The following is a 17,060-nucleotide window of genomic DNA, read 5'->3' on the forward strand; positions in this document are numbered from 1 at the left end:
GAAAATTCCCACTTTTGATTGCACAATTACTTTCCCGCTGTGGACGGTTTCGAAATAAAAAGTGGAGCGCTGGGATAAACTTCTGGAATTAATCATTCTAGCGGATGCCACAAATTTCCCGGAGAATTATTTGGCGATGGAAGAGGCCTTTTCTGTCGATTGCAGACGTAACATGCCGTTAACAATATTTTCTAAAAAAAACGATTTTGATTAACTTTTGGTAGCTCACAGAGGACTATTAACTCCACATATGATTCACCGTTACTGCGTGAATGCTAACAAAAATGCGCAGCCCTGGGATAAACTTTTAGGGATGAATGGTTACGAATAAAATAGCAATTGCGGGTAGCAGAAGAATTCCACAAATGACTGCACAGACATTTCGCCGGTATGATTGGTTATGTAGAAATCGCGAAGCTCTTGAATGTATTTTGGAAATCACCCATTTTTACGTATTACGTATCTTTCGGGAGCTTTTTAGGGTCACGGAATACTTTCACTATTGATTACATCCATAATTCGTCAGAATGGATGATAACAAAATAAAACGAATCTCTCAGATGAAATTTTGGAATTGGCCACTTTCACGATGTTCCGTATCTTCCGGAGAACCGTTTCTGGAGCATGTGGAGGACACAGAAGTCTTTCATTATTGGTTGCGCTCGCATTTTGCCAGAATGGATGATGCCGAAAAAATGACGAAGCTCTGGAATGAACTATTACAAATGTTCCGGATCTTATAAAAGGCCATTTCGGGAGCCTTTGGGGGTCACAAAAGACTTTTACTTTTGATTGCACTCACAATTCGCCAGAATGAATGGTTACGAAAAAATCGCATAGCTCTGAGATGAACTTCTTCCAGAGGACCTTCCGATGACCGCTCGAAGAATAGAATTTCCCAGAAATGGCGTATACAAGATAGCTGACACAGTTGGGATTATCAGAGCATATATTTGCAAGCAATTTAATGTTTAATAGCACGAAACTCGAAAATTAGGAGCCAAATTGAGAAGCTCAAGCAGTACATCTTTAGTACGTGTTCCCCGGGGACAAGAGATGTCAATTTGGATGAATCATGGGCTTATTCTAGGAACTTACAGCTTTCGTTTGGTGTCTAAAGATCGAAAATCGGTTAAAATTTGAGCTTTTGTGATCGTGACGAAATCTTGCACATTGTGTAACTTTTTTCTAATGCATTAGGAAGGTTAAAGAAATTTTGATGGAATTTTTAGAGGAAATTCCGAAGGAATTTTCGAAAAAATCTCGGAATCAATATCCGAAGAAATTCTTAAAAGGCAAGTATTCTTGAATTATTTTCCAAGGTTTTCCTATAGATTTTTTTTGAAGAAATATCTTGATGCATTTCCAAAAAAAATTCTGGATCTATGCCTGAAGTCATTTCCTCATAATTTGTGGAAAGAATCCTAGCATTCTTCGAGAAATGTCCAACGAATTTCGGAAGTTTTTTTAGGAATTCGTTCACAAATTCCTGAAGAGAATTCCGGTGGAATCACGGGAACCGAGGGAATGGAATATGTATCTTGAAGAAGTTCTGAAAGTATTGCTAAAGGAAGTGCCTAACGTTAGGCAAATTAACAACGATTTCAATTAATATTGCTCTTTGACGGTCCTCTGCATACTTTCACCTTCTTCTTCTTCTTCTTATTGGCATTACATCCCCACACTGTGATAGAGCCGCCTCGCAGCTTAATGTTCCTTAAGCACTTCCACAGTTATTAACTGCGAGGTTTCTAAGCCAGGTTACCATTTTTGCATTCGTATATCATGAGGCCCAGGGAAGTCGAGACAATTTCCAATCCGAAAATTGCCTAGACCGGCACCGGGAATCGAACCCAGCCACCCTCAGCATGGTCTTGCTTTGTAGCCGCGCGTCTTACCGCACGGCTAAGGATGGTCCCACCTTCTATCAAATAAAAATTGAATACTTGTCGCTTGCATGCGATACCTTTCGATTCTATTCTTCATTTCTTTCGATCGCTCCCTTCTTCTTTGAGCATAGTGCGTGCCTATGAAAAAATCAAACAAGATTTTTTTTCAGTAAAACAATGTAAATTTCCTACAGAAATTATTCTGGAAATTTTGTGGAAAGAATTCATCAGGAAAATTATTTAATGAATGAAATGGGAAATCCTTAAGGATTTTCCAAAGGAGCTTCTTTCAAAAAGTATTCCCACAGAAATTGTGTAAGAACACTTCTACAGTATAAGTATGAACCAAATATAGGATGACCAGATCATTTCGGTGAAAAAACGGGACAAACGCGCTTACAAAACGGGACATGTGTTAAAATTCAAGAGCTGTGGAATTTTAAAATTTATGGGCTTTTTTGTATCTTTATTAAAGAGGTTTTTAGCAATGGGCTTAATTTTCATTTTCCGTTTAAGAAATTAGAAATATTGTAGAGTTGATCATTCACCATAATAACTTTCGGTTGTATTAAGTTATGAAAAACACTAAACTACAAATATTTCACTCTTCAAAGGGATGCGAACAAAAGCACGAAAGAACAGAAAATTGCACATCATTCAATATTTAAAAAAAAAGTGGGATTTTGAAATTTTATTTTAATCTACTCTTAGATATACGATTTTATTATTGACCAATATCAAAAACTTTTCCAATTCTGAACAATTGAAATAAAAACCCTGTTCAAAGTACCCTGCCTGGGCATTAGAAGGTTGATGGCCAATTTCTTCACCTCCGCTCAAGGTGGTTATACTACAAAGTCACAAATCGACCATGTTGTAAACCACATGCTTGTTCTAGTGATTTTTTAAGATCACGAATTGAGTGAATCACAACGCACATGATGATGAAGCATCCGTAGATCGTTTGCTTACTTATGCTAAACAATCGACTTTAATTTCAGCATTGTACGAAAATTATTGCGCTAGATTTGAACTTTTGACAATAGGAGTAGATAACCGTGTAATGAATTTAAAATTCACCACATGGCTTAATTGTATAATCACCTTAACTCTTGAGCGGTGCTGGCGCATACGCTTTAACATGGTTTAAGCCCTAAGCGGAGGTGAAGAAATCGACCCCAAGAAAAATAATTTTGGGAGAAAATTCAAAAGACAAATGCGGAAAGAGCGTTAGAATTATTGATTTCCCATGTAAGGGATATCATGAGTATATGTGGGAAAAAATCTGCAATAACAAGGATCTCAAATACGAAGGAGCATTAATAAAATGTAATTTTAATTATTTCCATGAACATGGATGGCGCATGAGAATAAATGTCTAATCGATCGAAATTGATTTTAATGACGCTAAAACTAGCATCACACCTCGGGAATCTTGTTCATTGATTTTGTTAATGTGCTCTAAAAAAAACGGGACTCATGCAATTTCGTCGTGAAAAGTAAAAGAAATTCATGCCAATTTATAGTCTAGTTCACGGCTCGGACTCTCGTAGATCTCCGCCGGGTTGTATTTTAAACGGAGTCGCATAAATTAAGTCCAAACACTTGGGAGCAAAATTTGTAGACAAGTTCCTAATGCATAATCTAGTCATAAGGTACATGAGGACCTTAAATTTAACTTTCGATACGACCAAATTTTCTCTTGGTTTGAAGCTGCCTTAAGCTAACTGGATTTTTTTCAGTTATTTTATAAATTAATTTTTATGCAGTCGTTTTTTTATAGTGGATGATTTCGAAATATTCAGAAAGACTTTAAATGATTCTTAATGTAAACGAAAAGTATCATTGAAAAAAAAAATGTGGTAAATCAGATTTGAATAAAAAACTACCTCAGAAGATTCGAAAAAAATAATCGAAAATGAACTTAATCTGAAAATTAAGAATGTCTGTACCTGCGCTTCATTTTATTGACGTAGAGGCGTATCCTGATTTTTAGGAAATACTTGTCTAATTAGTTACTAATTCCGTCCAATCCACTGATGAAATTGGCCAAATTTTAATGCCGTACGTATGGTCAGCCTAACCAAATAGATCTCACCAAATTAGAACCGTAAAATCGATGTTACTTCTTAGCGCATTCAAAGAAGCCACCTGATTTGAAGCTGATGTGTATGGAGTGTCTGGGATTCATTATAGAACTCAAAAATGGCTTTCACTTCACTCCCGGCCGGATGGATGATTATTCGATACTCGCGTCGTTTATTTCCACAGAAAGCGATTTCGATTCCAGAATGTCATAAACCTCACAATCCGAACATAACAAAAATTAGAAGCACACGCAAACAAGACTTGATTTTAAAGTTATCGTAAATTAGCCAATAATTAGAACATGACCTACTCTATGACCTAAATGGCGGCTTAGCACTAGCCAAATTCACGAAGTTTCCAGCCGAAACGGATAGAAAAAATCTGTCATTATGAAACACACTACCGTCTGCGCGCAATGCTTACTTCGATCCGTAAGTATTTATGAAGAAACTTCCGCAGGATTTTTTAAAGGATGTATTACAAAATTTCTTAAATAAGTTGTAAGAGGAATGAGTTTACAAAATTTTCTTATAATTCCTTCTTTGAATTTTTTAAAGGATTTTTCCAAATTATTTTTTTAATTTCAATTTATTTTCCAATTTATTTCCGGAAATACCTTTTTAAATTTTTTTTGAGAATTCTTTTAGGAATTTTTCGAAAATTCTTTTAAAAAATCCTTTGAAAAATCATAGGTATTCGGTATTTCTTTGTAGATTGCTTTAGAAAGTTGTTTGAAATTCCTACAGAAATTCCTTCAAAAAACATACCTATTTCAAGAAAATTGTTTCAGGAAAGCCTTCCAAAATTCTTCTAATAGAATTTCTTTTATAAATATCTTTATGAATTCATTTGAAAACTGCTTAAGGAATTCCTAAGGAAATTGCATTATGAACTCTTTCATTTGTTAAAAAATAGCATCATAAATTGTTTCAGGGTTTTGTAAAACAAATGCTTCCAGTAATTCCTTAAGAAATCCCTTCCAAAACTATGGGATGAAAAAAAAAACGCCAAAAGGAAAAACCTTAAAGATATCCGAAAATTTGCAAAGGGATTTCAGAAGGAACTTTTACTGGAATTTTTAATAATATGTGCGAAGAAATTCTAGAAAAATCCTTTCTTTCGAAAATAACTCGTGAAGCTTTCGTCTAATAAAAATTTGTTTTTTTTCTCAGAACAATTTTGCATACATATATTAATTCCAGGAAATATTTTATTTGGTGGGTCACTCCACCAGTGGTGAACAGACGCTCGGTGGGTGGCCGTTGCGTTAGGTCTGTTTAGAGTTCCACCCACACCATAACTGGGTTAGTGCGCTTTGACCAGGTGCCGCGACTGCCACAACATGCAACGAATTTGTTGTCTTATATAACAGAACCAAACCACCCAAGTTCATCACTTCTTGTATTACGAAATTATTGCAGCTTTTCATTCCCTACTATAATCAACATATTTGCTTTTTCACATATGAACAAATTCCAGGTATTTCATGTGCTACTCGAAAAGTTAGATCGCTACATATTCTTACCCCCATTCAGACCTAGAGCCTCCGATTCAACCAAATATTAAGCCCGCCAAGCAGCAGCTCACGCCAACGTTAGCCTTTGAATGAACACCGAGCAGAATCCACTCCGAAAAAGAAAACCCGAATGTTTGCGCACCGCTTCGTTTCGGCCGAGGTGTTAAAGCGGTATAATTTTCTCAAACATCATAAAACTGTTTCTTCTATCATCATTAGGGGGTATAGTTTTCGATAGAAGGCAACGGCAGCGGGCGGCACCCGGCGTCCATCCCCGAAAGCTTCCTCGTCATTCCATTTTTTTTGTCTGTGTTACTCTTATGCTATGACCATTACAGTGATGTCGATTACTACCGGACCTGTTCCTATCTATAAAGGGGGATGATCAAATATGCCTTTCGGTCGAGGGTTTCAACAGAATTTATTTTTCTTTCACCAACATATTCCTAATTTTGAAATAGTCAGCTAAGATGCATTCTCTCTACCAGTAAGTCAGTAACAAATTTTATTGGAATTTTTGTAGAAGAACCTTAATAATTCTTTAAAATCTTGGTAATTGATAATCGGAAGGCTGTCTCATTCATTTTTTGAAATCCATTACGCATTTCAGACCATTTGCTTCCTCGATTCATTCTGTAAATCAAAGCAAAAAACAAAGGCGGACACCTATATCTCCCTCTCGTCAGAAGCCGGTTTATCTGGCGCGGCGTGAGTGTGGCGACCGTCGACGACGGTGTTAAATCATAATTGCCACGGTAAACAGTTCGGTAAACACGCACGAAAGAGGCGCAACTGAAAGGTGAGAAAATTTAATTAGAAACTGTGAAAGGGTTCACACTTTTTCGGCTGTTGGCGGTCACAGCTTTGTCTTAACACCCTTCGGCGGGGGTAAGAAACTTTCGGGTCGGGCTTTCAAATTTCCGCTTCTAATGAGATCCAAACAGAGGAAAAAATGAATCTGTTATATTTGAGCGTTGTTAATGTTACCGAATGAAATCGATTTGCTCGCCGTCGTTGACGAGTGTACGTAATCAAGTCACAACTCCGGTCGAGAACAGAAGCTCAAACAAGAGCGCAATTTCACAGTCATTCCACAGTAATTCCGTTCCCAAGTCCCCAACAAATATCGTAAATCGTAATTAATTCCCTGCCTCTCCGAAGCATGATCCCAAATCCCAAATGGAAAAGATTGCTCGTGGGAGTGGGCGGATGAAATAAGAACACAGCGAATTCCCACCCACCCCCACACTGTTCAGTGCTCTCGGTGGCACAAAAATTGAGCCATTTTCAACGTCGTCGTTAATTGAATCTGCCCGTCGCAATGAATTTATGTGTGTGTATGTCCTTTCTTTATCGCTCAATTGCAGGAAGGTGTTCCGGACCCACCGAGCATTTCGTCCATCAGCCGGCTACTGCGCGGAGTGGGCACCACGGAAGGACGGAAGGACGACGACGGGCGGAAGGATTACAGCATCCATGGCATTTTGGGAGGTAAGTGCGGTCGTTACTGCTACTTTGTGTTTTCCGTTCTGGAAATTGGGTTAGAGGTCGCTCGCAGAATTTTTCCACCATGATGAACCGGAATCGACAGAGTAGAATAGAACAAGGTCGTGCCTGTCGAAAGCGACGCAAGATGATTAATTGCCTGGTAGCGGCTATGACAAGGCTTGTTATTTTGCGTCGAACTTTCGAAGCTGGACGAAAGCTTCTAATTATCTGCGTCGTTGTCAGGATTCCATCGATAACGAAAATATGCCTCTTGTAGGCTTACTTTCGAATTAAGAAAACAGTTTATCTAGAGCTTGAATATTAGATGTATCTCAGTAGATAAGAACATATTTTTTGGTATGGCTTTGCCCGGGATTTGTTACTTTTTATGGATGGGTTCAGAGATACCGTTTACGATGCATGGCATTTATTAAGAATGCCATGGAACATGTTTCCCGCGGCAATGACAAACTGTTGATGCATTTCTATGAAGTTCGATATTTTGCATGCTCGATTCAAGATCTAATAAAAAAGAAATCACTTTTTGATCCAACCTTCCGACAAATTTAGCCAACATTGAGCAATTCTAATGGACCTGTGCATCTTATTGGGCTCAGGGCTTAAACTCAGGAAACTTTTTACGATATCGTACATATGTTTCAAATTTTTCGATGCCATGATTGTTTTAGATAGTTCACCTCACTGCAATTTTTCTTACTCTAAAAGTTTCAAACCAAAATTGAAATTTGAAAAAAAAATTGAATGTTGATTCTTATTATGAGCTGAACTATTTCAATGGATCTATATAGGGATTTAGGATTCGGGATCAGGAAATATCAGCATTTGGTGTCAGGGACGGTGTGTCGTATCCACGGGCGTATCGTAGTGCTCGTGGTGTGGTTCGACTGGGAGTATTTTCCGGATGACCTGCGGAGCTACGGAGCTTTATGGCCAAGAAAGGCATAGACAAAACAAACAAAAAACTTTGAAACTATAGAGAAGAAACAAAAGTATTAGATTTTTATTTCAGATAGCCGGGATATAGACCACATCACGATCTCGCAAAATATCTCTTATCTTTCGAAAGGGTCGCTTACCTCGGGTCATCAGTTGCTTTCTGGAAACGTCATTTTCCGAGCAGTACCAAACTACGGGATCGATGTCATCATAGCCGGCTTCGCACCTACATAAGTTGGGGAAAGGGTCGTTTGGCCAAAAAAAAACAGCCGAACAGATCACGAAAGGGTCATTTGCCCGAAACGGTCATTTGGGCGAAAAGGTCATCAGGTCGAAAAGGTCATTTGGCCGAAAAGGTCGTTTAGCCGAAACGGTAATTTGGCCGAAAGGTTCATTTGGCCGAAAGGGTCGTTTGGCCGAAAGGGTCATTTGATCGAAAGAGTCATTTGGCCGAAAGAGTCATTTGGGCGAATAAGACATTTGGCCGAATAGGTCGTTTGAAAGTGAGAAATTGGAAGTAAGAAGAGACTTCTCACTATAAAAACTATTTTTCAAAACGACTTATCTGCTTTTGTAAACAAAGATTCAAACGACGATTTGACGAATCTGATAGCTCTCCCACGCATACCAACACCACCAAAAGGTAGGTGAAGGTTTCCGCTACCTGTTGATGGTGTTGGTTTGCGTGGGAGAGCTATCAGATTCGTCAAATCGTCGTTTGAATCTTTGTTTACAAAAGCAGATAAGTCGTTTTGAAAATTTAGTCTTGAAATGACCTTTTCGGCCAAACGACACTTTCGACCAAATGACCCTTTCCGCCAAATGACCCTTTCGGCCAAATGACTTTCGGCTAGATGGGTTTCGGCCTAGTGGCATTCGGCCAAATGGGTTTCGGCCAAACGACCCTTCCCCCATAAGTTGCTATCTACATGGTTTATTCTGTAGAGATGTGCGTTAAGTGCATAGAGTGTCTTAGCTACTTCTTGTAGCGAAACAGCGGGGAAGTATGGTCACTAACCTTTTTTTCCGTTATTTAGGACAATAATAAGACATTCAACACTTGTTTTAAAACAATTTATTTTAATACTATAGCTATTTTACAATGATTTAACACGGTTTGCTATTAAAGCCCGTCACTATTTCTACACGAATGACTGATTTCACTATCCAACAATGTTGAACTTTTTTTTCGCTCCCCTCAACCATTTCAAGACAAAATTTTCAAAACGACTTATCTGCTTTTGTAAATAAAGATTCATACGACGATTTGACGAATCGGATAGCTCTCCCACGCAAACCAACACCATCAACAGGTAGCGGAATCCTTCATCTACCTATTGATGGTGTTAGTTTGCGTGGGAGAGCTATCAGATTCGTCAAATCGTCCTTTAAATCTTTGTTTACAAAAGCAGATAAGTCGTTTTGAAAATTTTGTCTTGATTTTCAGTGTACTCAATCGATTTTTTTACGCTGTATTCTGATACATATTCAAATTAGGAAAGCTTTGATCACCGCGTGACTTTATCGAAATTAATTTATTGGCTTTTTTCGGTGGTAACATATTCAGATTTACTGTAACACGTCCAGTTTTTGAGATAAATGAATTTTAATTCACAGAAGTGTGTATTTTCATAGAAATTTGGTTTTGTCTCCTCTGCAAAGCTGAATTTCTGCTCCTGATTTTGAGAATAAAGTTTGAATTAAGTAGAATGGGCTTTGCAGAATGCATGGGGATTGTTGGATTTTATTTGGCACGTACATTTGTTGTGAAAAACGGGTTTTAATTCACAAAACTACGTATTCTGATGGAATTTTGGTTTTTCTGTTCTGTGAAGCTGGGTTTCGGCTTTTTACTTTTTGAATCAGGTTTGAATTATATTAAAGAAATCGTACATGATCCAAATAAGTTGTTGAGTTTTATTTGACACGTACATTTGTTGTGAGAAACGGAATTTAATTAACAAAAGTACGTATTTTTATTTGACACGTACAAAAATTATATTATTTGCCAAAAAATTAATGCATGAAAGCCTCCTTTCAAGAATGCTTACAAGCAGCACGACAGTCCAGGTCTGTCTCATCGAAATCGTGGTCGAACTGAATGAAATTGTTCCGCCCTAGCAGTAGCATGTTCGGCGTCAGAGGTTCAACGTCCTGTGGGTTATCTGAAACATGCGTGAGCGGACGATTGTTCACAGTATTCATGACTTCACATAGTGCAGTTCGCAGCACCAAATCCGTTGGATGTCTTTCTCGAAGCATTGCATGTAGTCCATTTTTGCCTACTATGCAGGACAACGTCTGCTGGGTAAACTATTTTAATAATAAAAATAAAAATAATTAAAAAAATTCAAATGACAATAACTAATGGAAAAAATGAAAATTAATTTGGAATTCAATCGTAGTAGCCATTTGAAATGCCAGCATACTAAAAAGCTATAGGGCACTACACGGAAACCTCTCTTTCTCTTTTGTTCATCATAACTTTTGACGTTTACTGGCCTTGTTGTTTTCTAATTTCTTTGCAGCGAGAAAGAGACAAAGCAGTCCGTGCAGTGCCCTATTGACCAAGGTGAATACAAACAGGTGTAGCAGTATGCCAATTTCATGATTTAGTCATCCTGGATTTTTATATGGGGCAGCCACCGAGTTTGTTTAAGTTTTGTACTGAGAATGAATTTTTCACCGCCGCGCTAGTCTCTCCCATCTACTGTCGAAGTGAGTGAACCCTGTTATAAGAACCCTGCTATTGACATCCGTAGAACCTTGCAGTCAAGAAAGGAACGAACTTCTGTGATCTGGAACAGCTCTTTATTTCAAACGTGTGCCCCTAACGGATTAACGGTTTGAATTGGAATGAAAAAATACTCCGTAGTTATTAGTTGGTGTGAACAACTGGTAGTCACCCTTAGTGACCAACGATTGTTTGATCCACACACCCAACACACTCAATCGGTGACTCCAATTTTGTTGCGAAGAAACTGGAACCGTCCAACGTCAAATGATTTGGTGAATAGGTCTGCTGCTCCTCGGTATTATCTCGGTAGTAGTAATTGATTCTGGTTTGATGTTCCCGGCAGCCACGTGGTCTTTGTTGAAATGATGCTTGGTATCGATGTGTTCGATTCGCTTTGATTCAGCATTTTTGCCAGTTTTTGCACCCTCAATTATCTTCATATCAAGATTTTTTTATGTACAGGTTATCCGACTTCGTCAGTAGATGGGAATAACCAGCGCGGGGGGAAACATAAATTTTCAGTGCAAAACGTAAGCAAACGAGCATAAATTCCATACAAAAATCCAAGATGGCTGAGTTGTGGATATTGACAAGTCGGATAACCTGTACATAACAAAAATCTTGCTTCATATATTAGAACAGGATCCGTCGGTGTTTTGCAGTTGCGATTTTCAGAAGTCCTGCTAACCTTATTACTTCAGACACAGCTGCGCTCAGTGCAACATATTCGGCTTCGCTTGACGACATGGAAACTGCGACTTGCCCAGAATATTGTTGATCCAAAATCTTTGAACAGAAGTCCCGTAACTGATCTGCGGTCTTCTGCATCGGAAGTCCAGTCGGCGTCCACGTATCCTACGAACGATCTTCTATCTTCATTTTTGTGAAATGAAGACCCATGGTAGCTGAACCCTTCAGGTTCAGTTTTAGTGCTTGCCAATGGTCATCCGTCAGTTTTTGTTGGAAACTTCCCTTACAGCTGACCGGATTGCAAAAATCAGGTTTCACACACAGCATTCGATACCTCATACTGCCAAGAAGCTCCCGGTAAGGCAGGGAGGTACAACATCCTTTGCTTCTTAGCTGGAGTCCTTTTTACATAGGGGATTTGCTTGGATTACACTCAGCTATACCGATTTATTTCTAAGAGTTTCAAAGCAACCGTCTTTTGAGTTAACTTTACTTGAGTACGGTTCGAGTTAAATTCAAACCGCATACCCAAAAAAAAAACTGTTTCGCCAAGGTCAGTCATTTCAAACCCATTTGTGAGGCAGCGCTTCAATTTTTCGATCGTCCGTACAGGGTGCGGCAGAAAATAATGCGAAAATGTTTAAACTTGAATATTGGGTTAATTTGAGTAGCTAAGGACTAATTTCTGATGAAAGTATTGCAAATTTTGCGCCGTGTTCGACTCCCATGCAAAAAATATTGTCCCACCAAAATATGTTCCCACCAGTTTCTCCATACATGGATGACGTCTCCACTGCAAGAAAGAGCTTTTTGAGGTGTGAAAAAAGGTGCAAGAATGATGTTTTGGATTGTGTTTTCGCTAATTTCTATACAATTGGACGTGTGAGCATTTGTTTTGGTACTTCGATAAATTTGCACGATAGTCTATTCTTCGGTGAGAAAAGCAATATATTTGTTTATGTTTACTTCCAAATGCTGCAAAAATTTAAATTAAAAAATTATTTTATTGCAAATTTCTGAAAATGTACACAAAAGAAGTTGTTACTGGTTTGTTGCTTGCCCAGAAGACGCCGAATGAGATTGCTATGGTGTTAGGGTGTCTTTTGGCTGCAATTTATCGCCTTAAAACGTCTCTGCAGGATGGGTCTAAGCAGCTGAACCCGGGAAGTGGACTTCCATGCTTTGCACCTATACCAAACGTGATCAAATCGCCTCGTGGGGAAATTGTTCGCAACCTGGTGCGTTCTTTCAAAAACTTGGCAATGAAGTCAAAATTTCTGAGAAATCCATGCGAGAACCATCAAAGAAGACTTGTTTGCGTGTATCTTCCAAAGTTTGAGTGAAACGCCACTTGATTACGGACGTTCAAAAAGATTGCTTTCTTTGTTGAAAAAGGAAAAAAATATAATCTTGTTCTCCGACGCGAAAAGCATCGATGCTGACGCCAACGATCTCACGGACCGGTTCGTTTCACCGAAGAAAATTATGGATGTTCTTGAGAAAATGAAGTTTAAAATCCAAAACAATCCGGCTGATGTCATGATGTTTGGCTTGGTGGCGTCCAATGGTTTGAAACTGCTGCCTGTTTTCATTTTTGTTAGATTTAAAATCAATACCGAAATGTGCATCGGTATTTTTAAGGACCAAGTGATTGCACTGATGATCAAAACGATGTCCTACGATGGAGTGCCATGTCATACGTCCAAGCGACCCAACAATGGCTGAAAAACATCATGAAATTTTGGTCGAAAGATGTGTGGCCCCTAGCATTCCCAATCCTAATCCGTTGGATTATACCATTGGGCGTATGTTGGAGCACGCACCCTTGCGTGAAGACCCTAACGTCAGCCCTACCATGCACATGGCAGTCGATGTCGAAGAACTAGATTCGAAAGGCGTGTCTTAGCTCCGGCGTCGTCTATTATTAATTAAAATAGAGCACACATTCAGCAAATTTGTTTGCAAGGACCTTATAATGATAACTGAACTCGAAAATATTTATATTAGTGCTTGGAGCAGTTCAAATGGGATTTGAAAAAATAGAACCAATTTTCTCAATATTTTCTGCCGCACCCTGTATGTTTATTCCGGCTATCATTAGGTCATCTACATAAAGCACTAGATAAACCTCGTCGCCTTCGGTGGTAGAAACTTAAAGGCAATAATCTGGGTTAGATCCACCGAACCCTAGTTTGAGCAACGTTGAATTGAACCTGTCATTCCAGCATCGTGGAGCTTGTTTCAAGCCATATAGAGATTTCTGAAGTCTGCAAATCGTACCTCCTTTTGCTTCTACGCCTTGGGGTACATACTTCTGTGTAGAGAATCTCCTTCAGCACACCATGCAGAAAAGCCAATATGGACGTCAAGACGACTTATTGATGGCAACAGCTAACACCACACGAACCATTGACAACTTGGCTACAGGTTGCTGGAGGAACCCTTTTACTACCGGTCGCGGTTCATATCCAATGGATCGGCCAGCCTCATCCTCTTTGAGTCGGAATACCAATTTCGTCTTAAGAGGTTTCTTTCGAACTTGAATTGGTTTTTCTCGGTGAAATAAAAACTCACTTTTGATTTTTTTTTACGTTTCAACCTACTTTGTTTTTTCGGTCATCCTCAGAAACTGTTTAATACAATAAAATAGTCAAAAATAAAAAAGAAAAATACATTACAAACAAATTTACATAATTATATCGCACAAAAAAAAACAATTTACACTTACTATTCCGCCTTGCGTTCGTTTTTATTGGCGGTTAACTTATTTCTAATCAATTAGTCTCAGTCTTACGTAATCTCCCTATGTTCTCTCTCGTGACGTCGTCCAGTGCGTAGTTCGTTTTCTTTTAGTTTGTTAATTAGGTTATTGTATGTGTTTGAGAATCCATCTACGTCACGCTGTAAGTTTACCGTTGAATCTCTGTTTATTTTGATGTGGATTGTTTCAGCTGCTAATCTGCTCCCGATGTTGTTGATTCTCTCTAGTATTCTCGTGTGAGAGAAATCAAATTGATGACCATTTTCCACCGCGTGTTGAGTGAGTCCCGTGGCTGATGCGTTGGTGCGTATGGAGTTTTGGTGTTGTTTGATGCGCTTCTCTAATGTTTGTGACGTTTGTCCAATGTACCTTTTCTGATCACAACGGGCCGAAAACACCTTTTTCAAATCGAAAACTGTGGAAACAAGGAAGATATACGAGCTGAAGAAACAGAAAATATCGCACCAACGACAGAATCGTGAGTGGATTGAGAATACAACCGAAATAATGCTACCCGATTTCGTGGAGAGAACACTGCTCCTCGGCCCCAACTTCAACATTCAAAACAAAACAACGATTCCGTACGTTAAATTCGTGGCGGACGTGGAAGCTGCAATTAAAAGGAAACCCGAAGCAGAAGAGATCAGAGGAGAAATGTCAACAATCATGTCGAACTACGTAAACTACCAGCGACAACCAAAAACGAAAGAAAACGAATGGATACACAAGGAAATAATAAGGACCCGAAAATTCCTGAACGACAATCCCGAAGTTTACGTGACGAGAGCGGACAAAGGTAACAAAACCGTCGTGCTGGCAGCAAGCGAATATCGTGCAAAGATGACCGAAATGGTGAGTGACACGAGCACCTACAAACCACTTAACGATAATCCCACGAACAAAATTTTGAAAAAACTCAATACTATTATTGAGCAATGGTGGAAAGACGGTCACATTGAAACACAAACAAAAAATCGTCTTAAAGTCTACAACTGTCACGCACCAAGACTATATGGTTTGCCAAAAATTCATAAACTTAACAGACCATTACGACCTGTAGTATCAACTATAGGGTCGGCAACATACCGGATGGCGCAATACCTATCTGGTATTTTGGGAAAGTTAGTGGGAAAAACTCAATACCATGTTCGCAACAGCTTTGAGTTCGCCGAACAAATATCTGGCATGATCGTCCCAGATGGCTGCATCTTATACTCTCTAGATGTGGTCTCACTTTATACCAATGTTCCTGTTAATAAAATATACGACTTAGTAGCGGAAAGGTGGGACGAACTACAAGAGCACACGACCATTCCGTGGGAAAGTTTTCAACATGCTATGAAAACAGTACTGGAAGCATCCTTCTTCCAATATGAGGGGAAATTTTATGGTCAAACTGCAGGTGTCCCCATGGGATCCCCCCTGTCTCCAGTGGTAGCAAACATAATAATGGAAAAGATAGAACAGGAGGCCATAACACAACTGGAGCGGGAAAACATTAGAGTGCCAATATTTCGCAGATATGTAGATGACTGCTTTCTAGTGGGGAGAAAAGAGGACGTGAAAAAAGTGGTGGAGCATTTCAACAACGTCGACGAGAAGCTTAGTTTCACCGTAGAAGAGGAAATGAATGAAACTCTTCTCTTCCTGGATCTCAATCTCACGAGGGATGGTGAGAGAATTAGAAAAATATGGTACCCGAAACAACAAGATGGACGATATCTGGACTATAACTCGGAGAGTCCACATACTCACAAAGTGAACACTGCAATCGCCCTAATCGATCGTGCACTAAAGCTAACCGATGCAGAACAACGAGAGGAAAGCATTAGAATCGTGAAAGACATTCTCCGCAATAACAACTACCCGGAGAATCTCATACAGCGCACAATGAAAGAGCGAGTTCATCTGCTCTACAACACGCTAAGAAATGAGGACAAGGAAAGTGAGAGAAAAAACTACATTTCCATCCCATACATCCCTGGTTTGAGTGAGAAGGTGAGCAAAATACTGAAACCCCACAACATAACAGCTTCCTTCAAACCATGTGATAAGGTGAAAAATACCATTTTCACTAAACTAAAAGATGCCATACCACCAATGAAACAAACAAATGTGGTATACAGCATTCCGTGCGGAGCATGTGATCAGAAAAGGTACATTGGACAAACGTCACAAACATTAGAGAAGCGCATCAAACAACACCAAAACTCCATACGCACCAACGCATCAGCCACGGGACTCACTCAACACGCGGTGGAAAATGGTCATCAATTTGATTTCTCTCACACGAGAATACTAGAGAGAATCAACAACATCGGGAGCAGATTAGCAGCTGAAACAATCCACATCAAAATAAACAGAGATTCAACGGTAAACTTACAGCGTGACGTAGATGGATTCTCAAACACATACAATAACCTAATTAACAAACTAAAAGAAAACGAACTACGCACTGGACGACGTCACGAGAGAGAACATAGGGAGATTACGTAAGACTGAGACTAATTGATTAGAAATAAGTTAACCGCCAATAAAAACGAACGCAAGGCGGAATAGTAAGTGTAAATTGTTTTTTTTTGTGCGATATAATTATGTAAATTTGTTTGTAATGTATTTTTCTTTTTTATTTTTGACTATTTTATTGTATTAAACAGTTTCTGAGGATGACCGAAAAAACAAAGTAGGTTGAAACGTAAAAAAAAAATCAAAAGTGAGTTTTTATTTCACCGAGAAAAACCAATTCAAGTTCGAAAGATTAAGTAAGCGGTGATCGAAACCTATTGAAGACTTAAGAGGTTTCACACCGTCAGGACTCTTCATCAGCTTCCACACGTTGTTGGCCTGTCAATCTCTTTATAGTTTTGATGGGATGGCAAAACCAACAGCAATTAAACTAAACCCAGTAAGATAGTTGAGAATCTTACCGGGGAA

The 17,060-nt window shown here is 39.0% G+C and overlaps 1 pseudogene; it reads left to right on the forward strand.

Moving 5' to 3' along the window:
• Window positions 1–17,060, forward strand: part of LOC134224900 (protein gooseberry-neuro-like) — a 164,554-nt pseudogene that overhangs the window by 62,628 nt on the left and 84,866 nt on the right.

Source organism: Armigeres subalbatus, chromosome 3, assembly GCF_024139115.2.
Source record: "Armigeres subalbatus isolate Guangzhou_Male chromosome 3, GZ_Asu_2, whole genome shotgun sequence".
Lineage (NCBI taxonomy): Eukaryota > Metazoa > Arthropoda > Insecta > Diptera > Culicidae > Armigeres > Armigeres subalbatus.